At 41.4% G+C, this 21,053-nt stretch overlaps 1 protein-coding gene across 1 annotated transcript in view; it reads right to left on the bottom strand.

Moving 5' to 3' along the window:
* The window catches only part of RAPGEF5 (Rap guanine nucleotide exchange factor 5), a 215,333-nt gene that overhangs the window by 106,538 nt on the left and 87,742 nt on the right, over positions 1-21,053 (bottom strand). The gene's annotated exons all lie outside the window — the stretch shown is intronic.

Here is a 21,053-nt window from a genome sequence, read left to right as displayed (position 1 = left end):
ATATAGAGTAGTGTGTATCAGCTAATCCCAAACTCTTAATTTATCCATCACCCCCCCTTTTGCCCTTTGATAACCATAAATTTGTTTTCTATGTCTGTGAGTCTCTTTCTGTTTTGTAAATAAGTTCATTTGTATCATTTTTTTAGACTCCACATATAAGTGATGATATGATATTTGTCTTTCTCTATCTGACTTACTTCACTTAGTGTGATAATCTCTAGGTCCACCCATGTTGCTGTAAATGACATTATTTCATTCTTCTTTATTACCGAGTAGTATTCCATTGTATATATATGTGCCACATCTTCTCTATCCATTCACCTGTGGATGGACACTTAGGTTGCTTCCATGTCCTGGCTACTGTAAACAGTGCTGCTATGAACGTTGGGGTGCGTGTACCTTTTCGAGTTAGAGTTTTCTCTGGGTATATACCCAGGAGTGGGATTGCTAGAGGAAGCAAAATATGTCATATTTGGATTGTACAGAGCATTGCTACCACAAAATTCCAAACTTTGGAGTCTTGAATCCACCTCCTCTCCCATACTTCCCCAGCATCTCCCTATCCAAGTCCTTGTCACCCTTTCTGCACTGGTGCAATAACCCCCTACCACAAAGCCCCTGATTCCAACCTCTCCCTAATAAAATCGGGCTTGAGCACAACTGTTAAATAATCAGTCTCAAAAAATATAACAATAAGTGCCCTGCTTTGGCCTCTGTATCACTCATCTCATCAAGTCTGAACACTGTTCATCACAGAAGGTCTTCCCTGAATTCTCCAGCTTCTTCCTCATCTCCAACTTCACCCTGACATTTAACATCAGAACGTATTGTACCAGCTCTGATCCAAACTCTACGATTTCATTATTTTTCTCCTTGTATAGCCTGCTCTTCCATTTTAACAAATATGTACTTAGTACCTACTAGGTGCTTGGCACTGGGGTCATTCCTGTGAACAAGATAGGTAAGCCCCTGACGTCATGAAGTACACATACTAGCTGGGGGGATAGCTAACAACTACTGTTCCAACGAGTAACAATCATAATTATTACAATAATAATCTTTAAAAATAAGATGGGATTAAAGATCATGATAAATGGTGAAATGACAGAAAACCAGCTGGGGGAGGTCACTGCAGAGAGCAGGCCATGCACGGTGCTTCCCTGAGGAAGCGATGTGTGGGCTGAGACCCGAGGGTGAGACAGAGCTGCCCGAGACAGGTAAGAGTGATGCAAGACAAGCCTGGAGAGACCATGGGCCACGGTCAATTCAGATGTTAGTCTAAGAACATGCGGAGGCGCACCAAGGAATTTTAAAATCGGGAAATGCACGATGCATCTATTTTCAAAGGTACTTTTTGCCTGCTCTGTGGAGACCAGACTTACGAGGAGCAAGAAGGAAGCAAGGAGTCCAGTTAGGTGACCGTGGCTTAACATCTGGCCTAAAGATAACCAGGGCATGGACCAGGGAAGCGGCAATGAGCTGAAGAAACATGGAGGACTTGAACTGTGTTTTTGAGTTCATTTGGCAATGAACTGAATATGAGAGGCAGGGGACTGTGCAGGTGGGGGAGGGAGATGAGTAAGAAAAAGTAATCCAGGGTGATTTGTAAGTAGAATAAGGCACTGCCCATACACACTGTACCACTTATTCTTCTTGCCGTCTCCATCAAAAGCAGGCCCCAGACATAGCAACCTCGCCGACAGTGAGGTCGCCCACTGCACTTTTGGATTCAGTTTCCACTGTTTTGTGTACTCTTAAGTACTATGCTCTTTGCTCTGTATTTTTAAAAATATTATTTCACACACCTTTTGCTTTTATATGCCTTTTACGCCCACTGCGTGGTGCTTATGATGGCACCCACCTAAAATACTGTGCACGCAGCATGAGCTCTGTAAAAATTAACTGAGATGAACAACGTCTCCCCAAATGACCAAAACGGCACAACTTGACTACACCTACATATATGAGCTACGTCTTTCATAACCACTTATTAAAAAAGAGGGGAGGGAAAGTCTTCTGTTAAACTCCACGGATAACTAGGATAACTCCTACCAGCTGAGCATTTAAGGGCAAGGCCAGAAGAGTGGAATCGGAGAGAAGCTTTTCTTCTATTGTCAACAAAACGTTCCATTGACGCTACTGTTGCCCAGTTAGGAGGAACTTGAAGAATAAAGAAAAACACTCCTGTTTTCTTTGAAAAACTAGAGGCTCAAATGAAAAGGGGAAAATAAAATACAAAATAATATCTGAAACTCCACTTAAAAATGCAATGGGCTGTAGAAATAAGCAAACTAACAGCTAATATAAGAAGCCTTTCCTCATCCTGTAATGGGGAATTACGTTTTTGGAGGGCAATTCAGTAATATACCTACAGGGGACAACCTGGCCCACATGAAGTATCCACCGTACCTTGGCACTTAATTGATGCTTTGTTTGAATTTTTGCCCTTTAAGGTTTCAGTTTTGATGAAAATAAAGAAAATTAAAATTTGAAGTATTTTTGCCTATTACATTCATGTTTTTGTTTCTAAAGCAACAATGTTCTGGTGTCTATGCACTTCTTTTTCTCACCTTATTATACTGCATCATACAATATGCAGGACAGTGAATAGCAATTTCATGATTGAGAGTTCACACTATTTTTTGAGATTTAGGCATAATTCTTAGTACATATAAATAGAACCAAAGGAAGAAGAGATTAGCAGAAAGGCATACTTGGGATAAAATAAAAATTCAGTCCTGTACTTCTAGCTTATCCTCAACAACACCGCTCCATTTCTTATCACATATTTGAAGACCTCAAAATGTGTTGCCCAGAGTTACATGTTGATTAACAGAGCAAGGATTAGAAACACAAGTTAAAGGCACGTGGCAAAGGTCACTCAGCAACTGATTGCAATGTGGGTAACGAAGAGACACTCAAAGTTCTAGTAGACTCTTAACCTCAGCACCTTGATAATGAAGAAGAGTGTGGTCTCTTATAACACGTAACATAATTTTATTGGAAATAATGAAAACATATGATTCCAAGAACGCATTTTAGCCAGGGTTTCACATACACCACTTGGGGAAAACACCTTATTTATCGTGGCCTTCAGAGGATTTTATAATCACCCCCATGAAGTCTCATGGACCACATAGTTAGCCACCTAAAAGGAATGTCTTACTGACCATTTAATGTGAGATTAATGTCTAGGAATATATAAGGGGCAGCTTCTCTTCCTGCCTTCTCATAGTGCGGCTCGTGTAGAACAAGGAGGAAGCAGTTACTTGGATTCATGAACTGAGTTCGTTTATCTGATTAGAATAAGAATATGTTGGGGGAAACTTTCCTATGCAAATATTGATTCTGGGACAGTTCCCTCCAGTGGAACACAGATACAGGAATGACTGCTTCTGGGACCGAGGGAAGCTCGAAGCCGCACTCTGCCAACATAAACCATCCCCTTATCTCTCAACACACAGAGTCCAAAAGCCAGAAAAGACCTTTGGAAATAACTTACCACCACAAAAGTTACAGCACAAGCTCTGAAGCGTATGCTTTGAATGGTAAACATGAGAGCCCCCGAGAGAACTAAGGATATATGTGGATTAATTAGCACTAATTCACATAAAAGTACTTAGTTTAGTTGTATCTATTTGTAAGTTAGCCAAGAGCAATTCAAGAGGAGTTACAGCCTCCGAGGATGCCAGGGCTCGCCTGAATGTCATTTTCTTGCTGCCTTGGGGACAACAGGTTCTCTCTCCCCACGACTTACTGGGATGGTTGCTAAGAAAACTCTCCTAATAACTCTGTCAAAACTATTATTTAAACACACAGGGGACTGATAACACTATCAGAATGATGCTTACTTAATTTCTGATCAATTGTGTAAAGGTCGAAGCCAAACCAGCCGGTCATTAAACACAATGACCGTAATGCACTATTTGACTAGAGTTGCGAGCGTTCTTTAGGAATCAACCAAACTTTTTCTTTTTTTTAAATTTACAAACCAACCAAAAATCTTACTACAGACAGAAATTTAGCACTTCAAGTTCCAATGTGAGAAATCAGCAAATAGAGTTGAGAAAAATAATTCACAGAGTAACTTGCCAAGAATTAAAGTTTTGGCAATAATGTCCTCTTTCACCTATGTGGTATTTTTTACAGAGGGAAAGCTGTTTCATGAAGGGTCTCATCTGATGTTCACACAACCTGAATAGTTGGGCAAGTAAAATCATCCTCATCTTATAGATGAGGTGAAGGAACTTGTCCTGGTCCTCCCACATACAACGTATGTATCTGTGGCAGTTCAAGTCGCCCTCGGTCAAGGATGGAGCAGAACAGGCTGGTCAAACTACACATCTGCAAATCCATTCATGTGGATCCTGACCAGGATTCCTTTTCCTTTCTTTTTTAATGAAATAGAACAGAATACAGTAGAAAGAATAGGAAAAAAAATTAAAAGTCAAAGGCATTGCAACTAGTATTTTTCACAAATGTGAATTAGCTACGTGCCAGGTCAAGCTCTTTTGTGTGTCCTGTGGGTTGTGAACATTAAAATGTTAAGAAAACACAGAGGTATCTTCAGGCCACAAGAGGCAGAATCTAGTTCCTCACTATCTAAGTAACCAGCTATTTTCTGGTACCATTCCTGGAGAAACGTCATTTTGTTTATTTTAGGAGGCCTCTCAACAAGACTCCATCCACATTCAACAAGGAGTGTATTCCCCGTGAGAGGGCATGGAAATGAGCTGCCAGCAAGATACACTGATAGAGTACATTCTTTTTTAGTTACCAACATACATTCACAAATGCTTCCAAACACTCAATCTTTTCTAATCTTTAAAAAGTAAGGGAAAAAGCAGGTGCAAGCCTCAACTCATCACTATATATGTTTTTGCAGGAAAATTTGCACAATAGTGGTCAGTAGTCACCACTGAGTCATTCCATACAGTATTTTTATTATTTTTTTTTTTTACTGTTTAACGTTTTGTCTGTTTTTTTTCAGTTTTATTGAAAAATAATTGACATACATCACTGTATAAGTTTAACGTGTACAGCATGATGGTGTGATTTACATATGTTGTGATTACTATAATCAGCTCAGCTAACATCCATCTTCTCTTATAGATACAGTAAAAAGAAAAGAAACAAAAGGAAAAAAATGCTCCTTTTGATAAGAACTCTTAGGATTTTCTCTCTTAACAACTTTCCTATGTAACAAACAGCAGTGTCAGCTACAGTCGTCATGTTGCACATTACATCCCGAGTACTTAGTTATCTTTGAACTGGAAGTTTGTGTCTTTTGACCACCTTCCTCCATTTCCCTCTCCCTCAACCCTCTGCCTCTGGTAACTCTAAGTCTGATGTCTTTTTCCATGAGTTTGGTTTTTTCTATATCCATTCATCCACTGACGGACACTTAGGCTGTGTCCATGTCTTGGATATTGTAAATAATGCTGCTATGAAATGGGGGTATAGATATCTTTTCAAGTTAGTGTTTTCATTTCCTCTGGATATATTCCCAGAAGTGGAATTGCTAGATCACATGGTAGTTCTATTTTTAATTTTTTGAGGATCTTCCATACCGTTTTCCACAGTGGCTGCACCAATTTACAGTCCCACCACACTTCACTATTATAATCTGGCCCATCCAGCGCCATTTGAACTTCACTTTGAAAGCTGACCAATAACCACTATATCTTTGTCCCAGTCTGTACAGCCTGTCAGCTGAACTTGAGACTGTTGTTTTAAAATTCTTTTCTGGGTCCTTATCATGTTGAAACTCTGAAGATGCAAGTTTTCTGCAGGCTGTCTTTTCTCTCTTTGCCTCTTTCCTCAGTGATCTTATCTGTTCCTATGGTTTCAACTTTCCCTGTTATGCGGGTTATTCCCAAAGGTGTGTCTACATCTCTGCCCTCTTCTCTGAATTCCAGGCCTGCATCTCTGGTTACACACTGAGGATGTTCATTTCACAGACCGTCACGTGCCTGCTCCGTACAAGCTGCTATGATAGGTGTAGTGGTACCACCTCTGCCCTCAAGAAAGAGTCATCTATTTAGTAGGATGTGAGGACACAAAGGTCTGAAGTCACATGCATCACCCTCACTATCACCCACAAGCCTCTTCCTCCTCCGGGGGCCTGTTCTTTAGTTCAGATCGCCACCAGGTGTCTTCATATTCTTCCTTCCCCTCATCCCTCACCTCCACCTCTCACTAGATCCTGTCACTTGTACCTCCAAAACGTTTCTATCCCTCTCCCTCCCTGCCACTGTCACAGCTCATGACCCCGCCACCTCTCACTGGGGCCACTGCCACAGCTTATCAGCCAGCCTCTCCCTCAATACATTCTCCACCCAGATGTTCCACTTCCAAATCGCCAGTCTGATCCCGCCACGCCCGCCCCCCAATCCCTTTAGACTCCTGCCTCTCACCCCTTGGAGAACACGACAGTCACACAGGGAGCTCAATACCAAATCAGACTCCACAGCCCGATCCCAGCGTCTCTGATGCAGTAGGGCTCCGCCCAAGTTTGTGCAGGTTTGAGAGCTTTGACGCCTGGGCTCCCTACTCTACTAAACACTGGCCGTCATTCAGGCTGAAGCCTCAACTTGGCCTTGAAGGCTGGGCATTTGGGTCTCACACTCTCCCAGGGCACGCCCCACATTTCTTTGTTTCTAGCCTGGAATGCGCTTGTTGCCACGTTCACCAGGCGAAATTCTTGTCCACTGGGCTCTCCAGCTCAAACCTCATCCCTCTAGTGAGAATCCTTCTGCATCTTCACGACCTGTACCCCTGGCCCTCGACAAAGTGGGGAGTCCTTCCTTCCTGGCCTAACAAAGCTCTTTTTCTATACAGTTATGCTTTTTCGTCTCAGTATTTTATAACTAGCTACACAAACATCTGTCTTTACTCATCTACATCATGAATTCCTCAAGGGGAGAGAATAACTTCTAGAAACTGTGCTGCTGACTACTGGTCTACTTAACTGAACAAGGGCGACCAATTCAGAAACAAACAGATACAAACAGAAAAAATGTCACACCCAGTTTGAGGGAGAGGGTGAGATTATGAAAGAGACTTCAAGGAAAAGGTAGATTCTGACACATGAACGAGGTGGTGAGGAAAGGCAGTCTACATAGAGAATCGGCATAAACAGACGTAAGGTGTAGAAAAGCATGGGATGGGACCAGGGAATAAGACAGTGTTGGGAAACAGCAGAGAACAAAGCTGGAAGAGTTAGTTGGCCTTGGATGTTAGGCTGAGGAACTCGGAAGTCACTTAGCAGCAAGTGAGGCGATGTGAGCAAAGGAAACATCACCATCATTACGTTTATTACAAACAATTTAAGCAAGAATTGACTTGAATTTCCTACTAGGACTTCAGTCTCTTTGAAAATTAGAGCCATATGACATACTTATTTTTAAGCTCTCCTACACATCCCCTCCCCTCCAACTCTAGCCATGCCTCCCAACCCACAGATTTGTACAGAGCAGATGATAAACGTTTGCTGCGTAAAAGAAATGTATTACTTTTTACTAACATTTGAATATAGGTGTGCTGATAATTCTGGAAATTCTTGGCACCCAGACATCATAATCAATCTAGAGTGTGGAGGCTAGAATCACTGCCATCTCCCACATCAGACGCTCCACACTCCCCACACTTGTCTGGAGGCACCTCAAGCCACTGAGAGGGACTCTGGCTGCTTCCCTGCCACCTCACTGACTGCATGATTTATCCCTGCCCTCAGGCACAGAGGATTCCATTTCAACTCTTAGGCCTTTGCCTTGTAGTTGAGGCGGCCCTCCAAACTTCCTTTCCTCCACTTCGTCACAGGTTTTTACCTATTAGGTGTTTTTTTTGGAGTAACATTTAATACATGTCCAGTCAACGGAAAAGTTATTCAACAGAGAAAAATGATAATCTCACCAGAGCAAAGTGTATCATTTAATTAGAACATAAATATTTGCTCCATTGGCAAGGGTAATAAAGAGCTCATCAGTACCTGAGCCCAGCAGCCTGTTCCCTTGCCCTTCTTAAGAGGAAGTGTACCAGAAATGAACAAGTTTCCTTTTAATGCAAAGATGGCTTGTATACAATCCAACTAAAAGAAAACCTCAATGGAAAACAATCGAATTAACCTTAGCAAAAATTTTCTTCAACATTTTTCTCTGGAGACGGAAAGGCTTTCGTTTTTTAAGTGCCTTGCAAGGACTATGTTCTGGTGACAGGACAGGTTCAGGCTGATCACATGATAAAAGATATGAGCAGCAATGATGCTCAGACACTGCAGAACATTCATTCATTAAAAAAGATCCTAGTGCACTCCACTACTCTGTACAGTTTTGCTGAGCAATTAAAATTTTAAAAGATTTATCTTAAGGAGTAAAAGAAAATTATTTCTAAGCCTAACTACGTGCCAGTGAGAAGCTTCATGCTTTAGGCCATCTAGCTCTCTCCCACCCCCAAGAGCCCCAGAGGCAGGTGCCCTTTGCTCCATTTCACAGAATAAGAAAATGAGTGTCTGAAAGCCACTACTTCACAGTAAGGGACTAAGCCAGAACTGAACCTGAGTCTCTTAATTTCCTTTTTTTTTGCGGTACGCGGGCCTCTCACTGTTGTGGCCTCTCCCGTTGCGGAGCACAGGCTCCAGACGCGCAGGCTCAGCGGCCATGGCTCACTGGCCCAGCCGCTCTGCGGCATGTGGGATCTTCCCGGACCGGGGCACGAACCCGTGTCCCCTGCATCGGCAGGCGGACTCTCAACCACTGCGCTGCCAGAGAAGCCCTTAATTTCCTTTCACAGCTAAGAAATTCTGCCTCAGGGACTGTAAACCAGAAAACACAACAGGTTAGATCTACATGGACACTCTTGTTAACTAAGGTTTTACAGTAGACAAGAAACCTACATTTCAAAGATAACGTTTATTACAACTTTCTGCTACTCACATGATGCTCATTCTTTTTGTTGTTGTTCCTGAATGGTCAGCAGTTCTACTGCTGAAGCTTCCCTTGACATCACAGTGAAATTCTAAAACATACAGAGGAACCACCAAGAATCCCCTAAGAGTCCTTGTGTTTGCAAATACAAGCAGACACTAAACGGTACGATCGATCAATCAATCAATCAATCAATCAATGGGGGCGGGGGGAACCAGACAGGCCAAGAGGAGGCCAGGAAAGAAGATTTGAAAATTTTCCTTAACCTTCATTGAAATCTATCCCGCTAAAATTTAAAGAAATTTCCTTTTATTACACAGTTGGGAAAAAATACAGCATCATTCCTACGCTATTTCTAGTATACGACCTTTGTCGAGTGATATCAACTCACCAACCTTGAACCTCATTACTTGCAAAAGAGGATGATAATAACCGTGACCCCACAGGGTGGGTGTGTGGAAGGAAGGATGGAGGTCAAGGGCTTGATCAAGGGTAGCTACTACTTATGGTATAAAACATGTAATGCGCTTTTTTCTTCTGAATTTTCATCCTTGGATGGAAACTTTTTCCTAATCAGACCCATCTACAGCTGGGGTAGAGCAGAAGATAAAGAACATAAAAATGAAGCCAATATGGATAAACAACAAGGTCCTCCTGTAGACCATAGGGAACTATATTCAATATCCTGTGATAAACCACAATGGAAAAGAATATGAAAAAGAATATGTATATATGTATAACTGAGTCACTTTGTTGTACAGCTGTAATTAACACAACGGTGTAATTCAACTATACTTCAATAAAAAATAAATTTAAAAAAATTAAAAACTTGAATATAAAAAAAAAAAATGAAGCCAATCACATTTGTATTCCGACACCCAAGGCAGAGTTGTGCAGCAGGACAACAGACTTGAAAGGGCAAAATCTGTAGAGAATCTCACCTTCCTTTGCACATCAAGAACCAACTCCAGAAGTCTCAAATGACAGATCTTTCTCCTGGGATGGCTAAGCCACAGGTGTGTTCCCCTCAAGGGGACAGTCAGGAAGTAATGGGCTAGAAAAGCTCAAGGCTGTCCCCGTGTTTCTGCAAGTGGACCGTGGGCTGGGGCAGGGCAAAGAGGTAGCAGAGACAGAAGGTCAGAGCAGTCCTGATTCCCCCAGGTGGGCTTGGGCTCTGAGGCCGAGGTCAGTAGATGGTTGAAGGGACACTGACCGCGGGTGCTGGTTTACACACTGACAGGGCCGTGGCACATAGGGGAGACTGCCTTGAAGCCTACCCCAGCCCCACGCGGTGGCCAGCGGACACGCGGTGGATCAGCAGTGAGCATCGTAAGGCTAGGGGCAAAGGGGCAGAGCTCACTTTTCTGAGTTGCTCTTCTTTCCCTGACCGGGAAGTCTGCAACGACTCAGAAGTGTCTCCATGGCCTGGGAAAAAGAGGCCTGTGATGGAGCCTGCCCTCAAAAAGGGCCAGGGGCTGGTTGGAGCATGTAGCAGGGAAGCAGTGGGGATTACAGTTCCAGCAAAAGGCAATATGGGGCTTCCCTGGTGGCGCAGTGGTTGAGAGTCCGCCTGCCGATGCAGGGGACACGGGTTCGTGCCCCGGTCTGGGAAGATCCCACATGCCGCGGAGCGGCTGGGCCCGTGAGCCATGGCCGCTGAGCCTGCGCATCCGGAGCCTGTCCTCCGCAACGGGAGAGGCCACAACAGTGAGAGGCCCGCGTAACGCATAAAAAAAAAAAAAAAAAAAAAAAAAAAGGCAATATGGAGCCGAAGAGCCAGGAACGTCCAGACACTGACCCAGCCAAGATGGGCCCCTGACTGCCGCTGCAAATCCCACAAGGCAGCAGCCACTGGCATGGGCACCTCTGCAGAGACCAGAGGAGCCCAGGGGCACCATGGGGCTCCAACCACCTCACATGCCAGAAATCAAGTGGTCCAAGAGAGGAGATTTAAACTAGGTCCAGGCAGGACCAACATCCTGAACAGAACATTTACCACAACAAAAGTTCAAATCAGAAACAGCTGAAATATTGCTCACTGGCAGTAGATAGGACCATACAGCATAGCTGTTGAAAATGAAGAACAAAGCATTTCCCACCTATATTTCAGTACAGTGAATAACTCTGACAATCTGTTACACTACCATTTTTGAGTAGTAGTGTAAATGCTCCAATGACCCATAAAATAAAATAATTGCATAAGATCACCAGATAAGAAAATCAAACCAGGATATATATGGAAAGAAAAAGTTTTGATACAGCATTGGTTATCAGCCCAAACTACTTTTCACATCCATGATGAAGGCACTAAGCCAGACATATTTCCTCTCAAATAAAAGTATACATATTTTGACTTTTCATATAAAACTGATAAAACTACTAGACTGTCCATTTGGTTACAAGACTAACCCTGAAATTATTTGATTCATTTAGGCCTAATGTTACTAGTAAAATGAAGCAGCTTCAACAACGTGGATTTAGGTACAAATGATAAGCCTGAATTCCACACCTGTAGTTAGTTTCAGTGATGACCCTGAGAGGACCAAAGGGTCCAAGGTGCCCAGTGTCCAAGCCTACAGCCTAGGTGTGCTGCTCTAATGCCATGAGATCAGATGATGGAATCTGCTCCTTCCCTGACCAGACAAGGAAGACAGACACTCCCCGGGGCCCACAGGCTGCTTGGGACAATGCCCACCAACCCACCTCCACTGTCAGCAAGAGGGGTTTCCAGCCATGGACTAAGGACAATCTCCAATCTCCCCTAATGCCCCCCACCTGAAGGTGGAAGTTTGTTTTGTTACTAATATATGTTAAATTTGTGTTTGCTCTATGAGGTCCCCCTCAGACAGAGGAAAAGAACCTTTACTTAGCTCTACCTTCAGAACTATGATATAGAAATGGGCCTTTTAAACACAGGAAAACAAAACTAAAAATCAAAATGAAGAAAATAGGAACATATAAAACTAAGATGGCAATTCTATCTGTCATGCTTTTCTCTCTATTGCAGTTAGAGTGGAAGATAATGGGCAACATCTCTAAAACCTTCCATCTGTTCCTAAGGGTAAAAAGATAACAATCTCTGGGCTTCCCTAGTGGCGCAGTGGTTGAGAGTCCGCCTGCCGATGCAGGGGACGCAGGTTCGTGCCCCGGTCCGGGAAGATCCTACGTGCTGCGGAGCGGCTGGGCCCGTGAGCCATGGCCGCTGAGCCTGCGTGTCCGGAGCCTGCGCGTCCGGGAGAAGCCACAACAGTGAGAGGCCCGCGTACGGCCAAAAAAAAAAAAAAAAAATTATAACAATCTCACTATAACAGCTAGCACTGAGGAAGAAAATCTTAAATAGCTTATTAATTTCTGGATTTAGGTTCTAATTCCATAATAACACCAATGAAAACATACTGTAAAATCTAACGAGCTAATAATTATACAGTATCCTTGTTATCTCCACATGCTTATACAGGGAATACCTAGAATACATCTTAAAATAAAAAGATCAAATGTTTACTGAAAAAAAAATAACATTAATCCCAAATTTCTCACAGTCATTTTTCTACTAGAAAACAATAACATGATAAGGTCTAAACTTCCTCCATTAATTTTAATAGGTCTTAAAGCAAATGCTTTGTTTCTATTAAATGTCTGCATTTTTAACAGATAGAAGTTAGCCCCTTTTTGGCAAAAGGAGAACCAGACAATCTCTTTAGTTCTGTCAACTTGGAGAATTTATGAGATATGTCTTTGGTTCAGGTGCCCTTATTTAAAGCCAAGGTTAAATTCACTTCCTCTTTAAACTAGTGGAACACCCCACCCCACACAAATGTCTTCCTGGTAAGTTTCGTATAGAAACTTCAGTGAGAATGTTTACTTATTCCGAGTCTGCCCACCAAATAAAGCTTGGTAATAATTCTCTTCATTTACAAAGGTTTTGCTGCCAATGCCATGAGAGTTTTTAATTCTGTTACCATTCCCATGACAAAATTTCCATTCAGGTCAAGAAAGACTAAAAAGTTGGGCAGGTGTCCAATAAATGAGTTAGTAGCAAAAGCATAAGTAACATTTTGATTCCCTCTGCCATGCTTGGTTCATGAGACCAACACCCTTTCTAAAACACCAACTCACTCTGAGACTGCAGATCACACAGACTTCGGAACGTGTTTGTCAAAACATGGCACCTAAATCACCTAGGAGTGAAGAGTGTTTAAAATCCAGATACCAGGGTCTCCATCCAAACTTAATTGGAGTGGGGGAGGGGTGCTGACAGGGCAGGAATTAGCAGTATTAACAAGTGCTGCAGGTAACTGCTAGGCAAATTAAATTTGAGGAACCCTGCTTTAGAAAAACAAAATTTCGTTTAGTTAACCGGGAATTCTGATACAACTGGTCAGAAGGAAACCTAGGATTATTCTTTAAAATATCTATCCATCTCTGTTTCCTCATCTCCAACAAAAAGACTTATGTCAAAATGTATATGCTGAAGTTGAAGTTGTACAATATAAGCCTTCATTGTCGCCAGGGTCAAAATTTCTATCACCAATCTCATTCCAAAAACAGATTTCAATCACTGCAGTATTAAAAATGCAGTATTTTTATAACCATCTGAAAATCCCAAGTAGCTAGAACCACAATTATCCAGCCACTTACAAAGACAATGTCTTAGTAAGAAATTCTCAAATGTTAAGTATTTATGGGTCACATAAATGGAAAGAATAGTACATTAAGTAAATTTCACTTTTTGTCGTCATGGCATCACTTTTTCTGGTAGGATTCAGCTGAATCAAACTGCGTGCTTTGTGTTACATACTATAATACATTATTTAACTTATATTCGTACACGTTGTGCCCATGTCATTTTCCGTTTTACTGAGAACAGCTCCGTTTTCACGGCTGTTTATACAATTAGTCTTTTAATGTGACGAATGATGGACAATACCTGGGTTATGTGGCCAAGACAAAGATTTCCCTTGATAGCTCTTACTTGTCAATACAAATGACAGCAGAGAATATTCCCTGAATCGGTGGGGGGGGGGGGGGGGGGGGGCGGCTAGAAAGAGGGCCTTGTGTAGAGCTTCACTAAGGAAAAAGTCTAAAAGTAAAAAAAATGTTTGGAAAAGAAATTAAGCTATCAGCAGTTGTTATTCTTACATTCTTACCAAATAGACAGCAATGTATGCTTAAGAGAAGTAAAGCTGCCCAGTACTTGGTACTTAGGACCTGACCTGCAGGACCAGCATGGCCCCTAGCATCAACCAAGCCCACCCTTTCCTTTTATAAAAAATGCAAACTGAGGCTGAGGGAAGCCAGTGACTTGCCAGAGTGAACACTGGCCAGTGTAAGAATCAAAAGATTTCCTGACTACATGCCCAGGCCTGCCAGATTTGTTAGCAGACTATGTTCACCAGACCACAGAATTTCATAACTTTACAAACTTTATAAAAACAGCATATAGCAAGGATGTCACTTCTTAAGGAATATTTTAGTTCCTAAGAGACCATTTTAGCCATTAGCCATAGCTTTCCATTTAATTATCCAATCATCTTTTTCTTTTAATATTTCCTTAACTATTCTAATATTTAATATTTTTAAACATCTACAGACTGCTTTTATTTGGTACCTTAGGGGTATACAGAGAAGCAGTCATAACATTATAAATTGTAAAAATGGATCACGGGTCAATCCCCCTCCCTGCCCTCACCCATGCACCCCGTCCCCCATCAATGTACACCTTTATTCGAGCCCACAGAATTAGTCAGATACAGGGTTTTATGTGGATGCTCGTCCTTTTGGGGCACTTCATAATTAGCATACTAGCCTCTCAGACTGGCCTCCAGATGCAGGGTGGCATGTACCACATGTTCTTCTGGGAAGCAGCTCCCAAACCCCAGAAGACCAAGAACAAAGGAGCTAGCAGGCTCTGGAGAAGCTACCCCATCAACAGTGTATTAAAGACACCCATTAGTTGCCTCAGTCAGCTAATTAGCTCAACAAATCCAAAACCTAAATCATTAAAGAAAGTGGCCCTGATTGCATTGCTGGGCTCTGATTTGGTGTCACTAACCCAGCAGGGTAGGAACTGGGCTGTTCCACAGAAAACAAAAAACGGTCCACACTGGGGAACTGCCATAGGATGCGAGCACATTTTTTATGAAAGTCGAGCCCTGCCAGGAAGTTTCACTGGTGAAAGAAGTGCACCAGGGAGACTTCTGTGTTTATGCTTTGAAATTTAAAGCAATTTAAATATAAATTGCTCTCCTTTTTGTCATTATGAGAAAGAAAGAAAACGTGGGTTTCAGATCTCTGGTGTGCAAATGGTCATTAACTTTCATTTGACCTTGGGTGTAGAACTAATATTGAATTTATGCACAGGGTACACTCATTATACTCATCTAGTTTCCTCACAGAAAATATGTTCCCAGGAGCTGCAGTGCTAGCAGCCATTTTTTCTACACTCGAATAGAAAACTTGAGTCTCCCTTTCATTCCTCTCTCCCACCTTCCACCCACCTTTCTGCTCCAAACCTCAGAAAACCGTTTCCCAAGGGTCGGCCGCATTTATAAAACACAGGCAATAACAGGTAGGAATCTGAATGACGTAAAATCATTGCCCTGGACCACACGAGATTCAGGAGCATCAGTGCTCAGTTCTCCTTCCCAGTATCTGATTCCCGAAAACACGAACAAGCTCCCATTTAAAGTGATAAATACCTTTGTCTACGGAGCCTTATAAACATTACCTACCGCCACTGAAGTGCCCCTGTAGTGCATTTTTTTTAAAACAGAGGCCCCTAAACCCTGCATTCCCGAGTACACTCTGCTGTGGTTATTATAATTATTCACCTCCTTGGCAAATCAGTTCCATTTACTCTCTTAATGGACATGACCATGTGGAAGGATGAAAAACAAAATCATCTTGCCTTGCTTTGTAATTTCCTAAATTCTAAGCAACCCTCAGGGTTAAAGGAGTGCAACTTCCTACGCTGGATACTCTCAGATCTCTGGTTATTCAGGAGAAAGGAGGGCAAAGGGCTATTTTCTTTTAATGTATGTCACTGAATGGTTATTTATCATTTTGACTTAATAGCTCTAATTACAAAAGACAGCGTCATGGGATTATTTTTTTAAAGGCAATTTTCTTGGTATCCCAGTGGGAGAGTTAGGAAAAATTTACAAAGCGTCTGCTTCATGCATTTTCAATTGTTCCTGGGTTTTACCGTTGTTATTATTTTCTGGATTGTAAGATTTTTACATTTTCAAGTAACCTTTAACCTTGCACTGCCTTGAGAGTTACTGTTTCAAGACTCTTATTATGGTTTTATGCCATTAGATAAAAAAGGAAGATACAACTTGTCAACCGCTGAATCGATCGCTGTTCAGTAAGAATATGCCCTGGTGGAGATGGGATGTGAATGTGCAAAATCCGTCAGCAAGCAGAAGAGTCTCTGGAAATGTCAGAACAGGAGTTATTATTGCACCAAAGACGGGTGGAGATTTTGCAAACTTCAGCAATCAGCGTGGTGTTAGGCAAAGCTCTCTCTTCTTGGGAAAACATCGTAGATCATCAATCAATCAGGAAGACCAGAATGTTGTGTTGAATATTTTAGGGGAAAACACATGCTACTTCTTTCCTCTTGGTTGACAAATGCTAAATAGCACATTTGTTAGTGGGGCTAACGAGACAATCAGTGTGGGTCTGTGCTGACCAAGAAGGAGAGTGATGGCCACTGCCACCACAGCATCCGGGAGGAGACAAAGGAGAAGGAAAGGACACAACACAAACCATGTGGAAATGTCAATTCTTAGAGGACAAGGTGCGCCCTATAAGGACAGGCTGGGAAAGACTTGGAAAATTTTAAGTGATTGAAAATATCACTAAAAATTAAGCATAATATCATAATTGCTTAAAATATAGCTAACAGACTTCTGCCATTATAAACTAGTATTTTCTAGCTTGAACATTCATTATTAGAGATTAGATGAAAAAATTATTCAAGAGAAGACTACTTTACTTTTTTTTTTTTTTGCAGTACGCGGGCCTCTCACTGTTGTGGCCTCTCCCGTTGCGGAGCAGAGGCTCTGGACGCGCAGGCTCAGCGGCCATGGCTCACGGGCCCAGCCGATCCGCGGCATGTGGGATCTTCCCGGACCGGAGCACGAACCTGTGTCCCCTGCATCGGCAGGTGGACTCTCAACCACTGCGCCTCCAGGGAAGCCCTACAGTTTTTACTTTTAAGAGCATTTAAATTTTTTCAATAACAAGTTAATCACAGAAAACCAGAAAGGGAGAAGGAGTTTGAGATAGCAATAAACGTACCAGCGTGTAAGCCTGTCTTTGCTGCCCCTTAATTTTATTATTACCATCTATACTCTAAAATCCCATTTTATTGTGCATTCTCCTATATATGAGCAATGTGTTCACGAGAGGATTAAAGTCAAACACTGCGCTACATTAAAAGAAGAATCTATCAACTAAAAAGTAAAAAGTTAGAGGACCATAAAAGTTGGAGCAATTCCATAGGCTTAATGGTTATTTTTTTCTTCTAAATGTGCAAAAGGAAAAGCCTGTCTCTGCTGTTAAAAATAATCAGTCAATCTATTTCATTTCTCATGACACAGTGACAGGGATGGCTTTTCTTTGGGAAGCTTCTGCCCTGAAGGAGAATATGTCTCTTCAGTTGTGTCAGACCTCAAGCCTCATTGCAGAGCTTCCTGTCAACATTGACTTCCCCGCAATCCCACAGACAAGGGGCCTAAAGACGGGTGGGAGCCTAAAACTGCTAAAGTTCCTACAACGTGTTATTGGTGACCAGTGATTGTTACCAACAGGAAATCTTCAAAGCTGGGAATTTAGCCAGGCTCTCAGGGTGATAAAAGGCCCTCAGCTTGTCTGATGGGTCCACCATGATTACCAGATCCAGGCGTCGCCTGCTTGAACGTTTTGCACACACACAGTTCATTGTATAGCAAATAGTAATAACCAGGTTGTAGAAATCACATACTCATTCAAATGCCTATTTAAGCTTCAGCATAGGATTCAAAGATGATTAAACAAACAACAGGATTTCTAAGGCTAGGAGAAACAATTTAACACGAATGTAAAACAATGGCTTCCCTCTCATCCTTTCTGGTCTATTAAAAATAAGAAAGTTTCTTAAAAGCTAAAACTAAACACAACAGGTGAAACCATTTTATACAATTTTATGTTATATATATTTTAATATCCCAAAGAAATAATAAATCTTGGCACAAAAATAACACTTTAACCTGAATCCCTGGATGATTTGAGAAAGAAGAAAAAAACTGCTCCTATCTACTACTTGAAAAATGTCCGTTTTCACTCTATTCTTTTCCTTTTCACAAACCACATCTTTACTCCCCTTAATCCAGAAAATTCCTAACAAGGGAGGGGACATTGTGTAGTTGGGAAAACCAGAGACTGGGTGCTGGAAAGCCTGGGCTTGCGCTCTGGCTGTAGCCTTTCTAGCCTGTGTGCTCGCTGGCACAACAATTCACCTCGAAACCGTGAGACTGGGACAATACAAACAATTCCCCCTGCAGTGAGTACCCTGCCCAGTAGCCATTCCCTCTTCTGCTGGTTTTCTTTGGGGAGCCACACCTGTCCTAGCCTCAGTCCGTGGGTCTCGTGGGAGGCTGACTTAACTTCTTTATCCTGCCACCTCTCTATCCTGCCTTCCAACCATGTGTCTACTGCTACAGAGATGCGCATTCCACCCTTCCACCGAGGTCCCCACCAAGACTTCTGTTGGACCTACTAGAAAGAGGTTCTCTCTGCTGAGACTGATTAACTCCACAGATTCCCTGAGACAGTACATTTCCTTGGTGGTTTTCAGCTTGTTTATCTCTCGCTTATACCTAAAAGAGTCCTGAATAAAATATTCCCAAGGTTGTGACTCCATTAAGGATAATGAAGGAAATTAATGAAAATACTCATTGTTATAATTAAACACTGGAGCTGGAAGGAATCTCTAAGGTGCCCACATTCTACACCTACCCCCTCACGATACAAATTGGAATCACTTTACAAAAGTCACAATGACATTTAATGGTATAAACAGAGCCTAGAACCTCTTCTTTCTTTCCCAAACATTAATATCCTTGCTACTTAGTTTTAAAACATTTAACCAGATATGGTCTAGGCAGAGAGAGTGAAATATAACAACTGCCAAGAGGGTTTACCAATATGAGATTTCTGGCTTTCCAGAAATAGAAGCCCACCATGGCACACAAATTTCATATGATCTAAAGATAATGAGAGCTAAACGTGCTTTGGCAGTAGATTCCCTTGAAAAGGGGAAGAAACATATCTCCCAAGACTCTAACTGGTGAGCAATTAGCAGTAGAATAAGCAATTCAACAAAAAAGAAAGAAGTGTAAAGATATCTGTGCTAATTTTTGAAAATCTTGTAAAGCCTTAACATGCTATTCACATTCACTAGGGTTAGCATTTAGAGGAGAAAACTAAAGGCACATCCTAATGGCCCCTTAGAAAATTACAACAAAATGGATTTTTTACTAAGCTAGAGCCTTGAATCATTTATATAATCTATTGATTGACAGTTACTTTTATTTCTGTTTGTATGATGAGCTGAAACCAAAAACTTTTTCTTTATACTAATTCTTGTTTTAATAACCCTTCACAGTGAGACATAAATCTGGCATGACCACCTGAGCCCTAATTAACACTTTTATTGCAAGACAGATATCAGGGTAATCAATTCCTTCTGTCAAGCCCCAGATGTGACAACTATCATTTTAATACTTTTTTAATTAGAAGTATACCAGCTTCTTTTTCTTCTTCCTTAAAAAAAAAAAAACAACTCAAAATAGTTTTAAAAAACAGCAATGAGCATACATAGGAAGTACCATTCTACAGCTACAATTCTGTTCAATTAAGGCTGTGCTTAATAGTTCTTCATTTTATCACCTCCTAACTACTCAGTAATCCATTTTCCTTTTTCAGACAGCTATTGACTTAATGTTTTTAATTCATGAAACATACATTGTGGTTTAAAATTAGCAAGAGCCATATTTGTCCTCGCTCACCACTGTACCCTCATGCCTTACAGTGTACCTGGCATACAGTAGGTGCTCAGTTAGAATTTGATAAAGGAATGAAGGCAATAACCTATGATTTAGGCTCTCATACTTTGCCACTTATTTTTCATCCACTCTCAGTGTCAACTCAAGCAGCGAGAGCGTAGGGCGAATCAGGCAGATAGCTCCTTATTTCCATATCTGAATTCTCTGAATATTTTAATATCACCTTGTTGGTTATTTTTGCCCCTAGATTGTTTCCCAAACTTGTTGTGGTTTGCGGAATGTATGACAGAAAAGTCTGTTTTTCTCTAAAACGATCTTTTCTGTGCTTATACTACTTTTCTAATCAGAAAACATATTCAGTTTTGTCAGGGACAAAATAAGAATGCCAACTATCTTTTTATTAGTCAACTTACATCATAGGACCCTAGCTCATGAAATAGTATGAGGGAAAAAAAGGAGTCATATGGATTGGTAAGACAGAGATAAAATAATCATAATTGACAGATGCTATATTTTCCCATACAGAAAACCCAAGATAATTTTAAAACAAGCTATTGGAAATCATTTGAGTTCAACACTCTTGATAGCCACAAAAGCATGAGTTCTCATACAGCAAAAGTAACCAATTAGAAAAGATAATAGATGTGGATCAACAAACTGATTCAAAACTATATATGGAGAGGGAAAAGACCCAGAATAGCCAACACAATGTTGAAGGAGAAAAAGTTGGAGGACTGACATTACCCAACATCAACACTTACTATAAAGTTACAGTAATATAGACAGTGTGGTACTGATGAAAGAGTAGACAAATAGGTCAATGGAACAGAATACAGAGCCCAGAAATAAACCCATACAAATATAATCAAGTGATCTTTAAAAAAGGAGCGAAGGCAATAAAATGGAACAAGGACAGTCTTTTCAACAAATGGTACTGGAACAACTGGACATACACACACACAGTAAAAAGAACCTAGACACAGACCTTACACTTTTCACAAAAATTAACGAAAATGGATCACAGACTTAATGTAATGCAAAACTATACAATTTCTACAATGTAACAGAAGAAAACCTA

The sequence above is a fragment of the Phocoena phocoena genome, chromosome 9, assembly GCF_963924675.1.
Source record: "Phocoena phocoena chromosome 9, mPhoPho1.1, whole genome shotgun sequence".
Taxonomy (NCBI): Eukaryota; Metazoa; Chordata; class Mammalia; order Artiodactyla; family Phocoenidae; genus Phocoena; species Phocoena phocoena.
The sequence above is the reverse complement of the archived record's forward strand: the minus strand, read 5'-3'. Positions and strand labels throughout refer to the sequence as shown.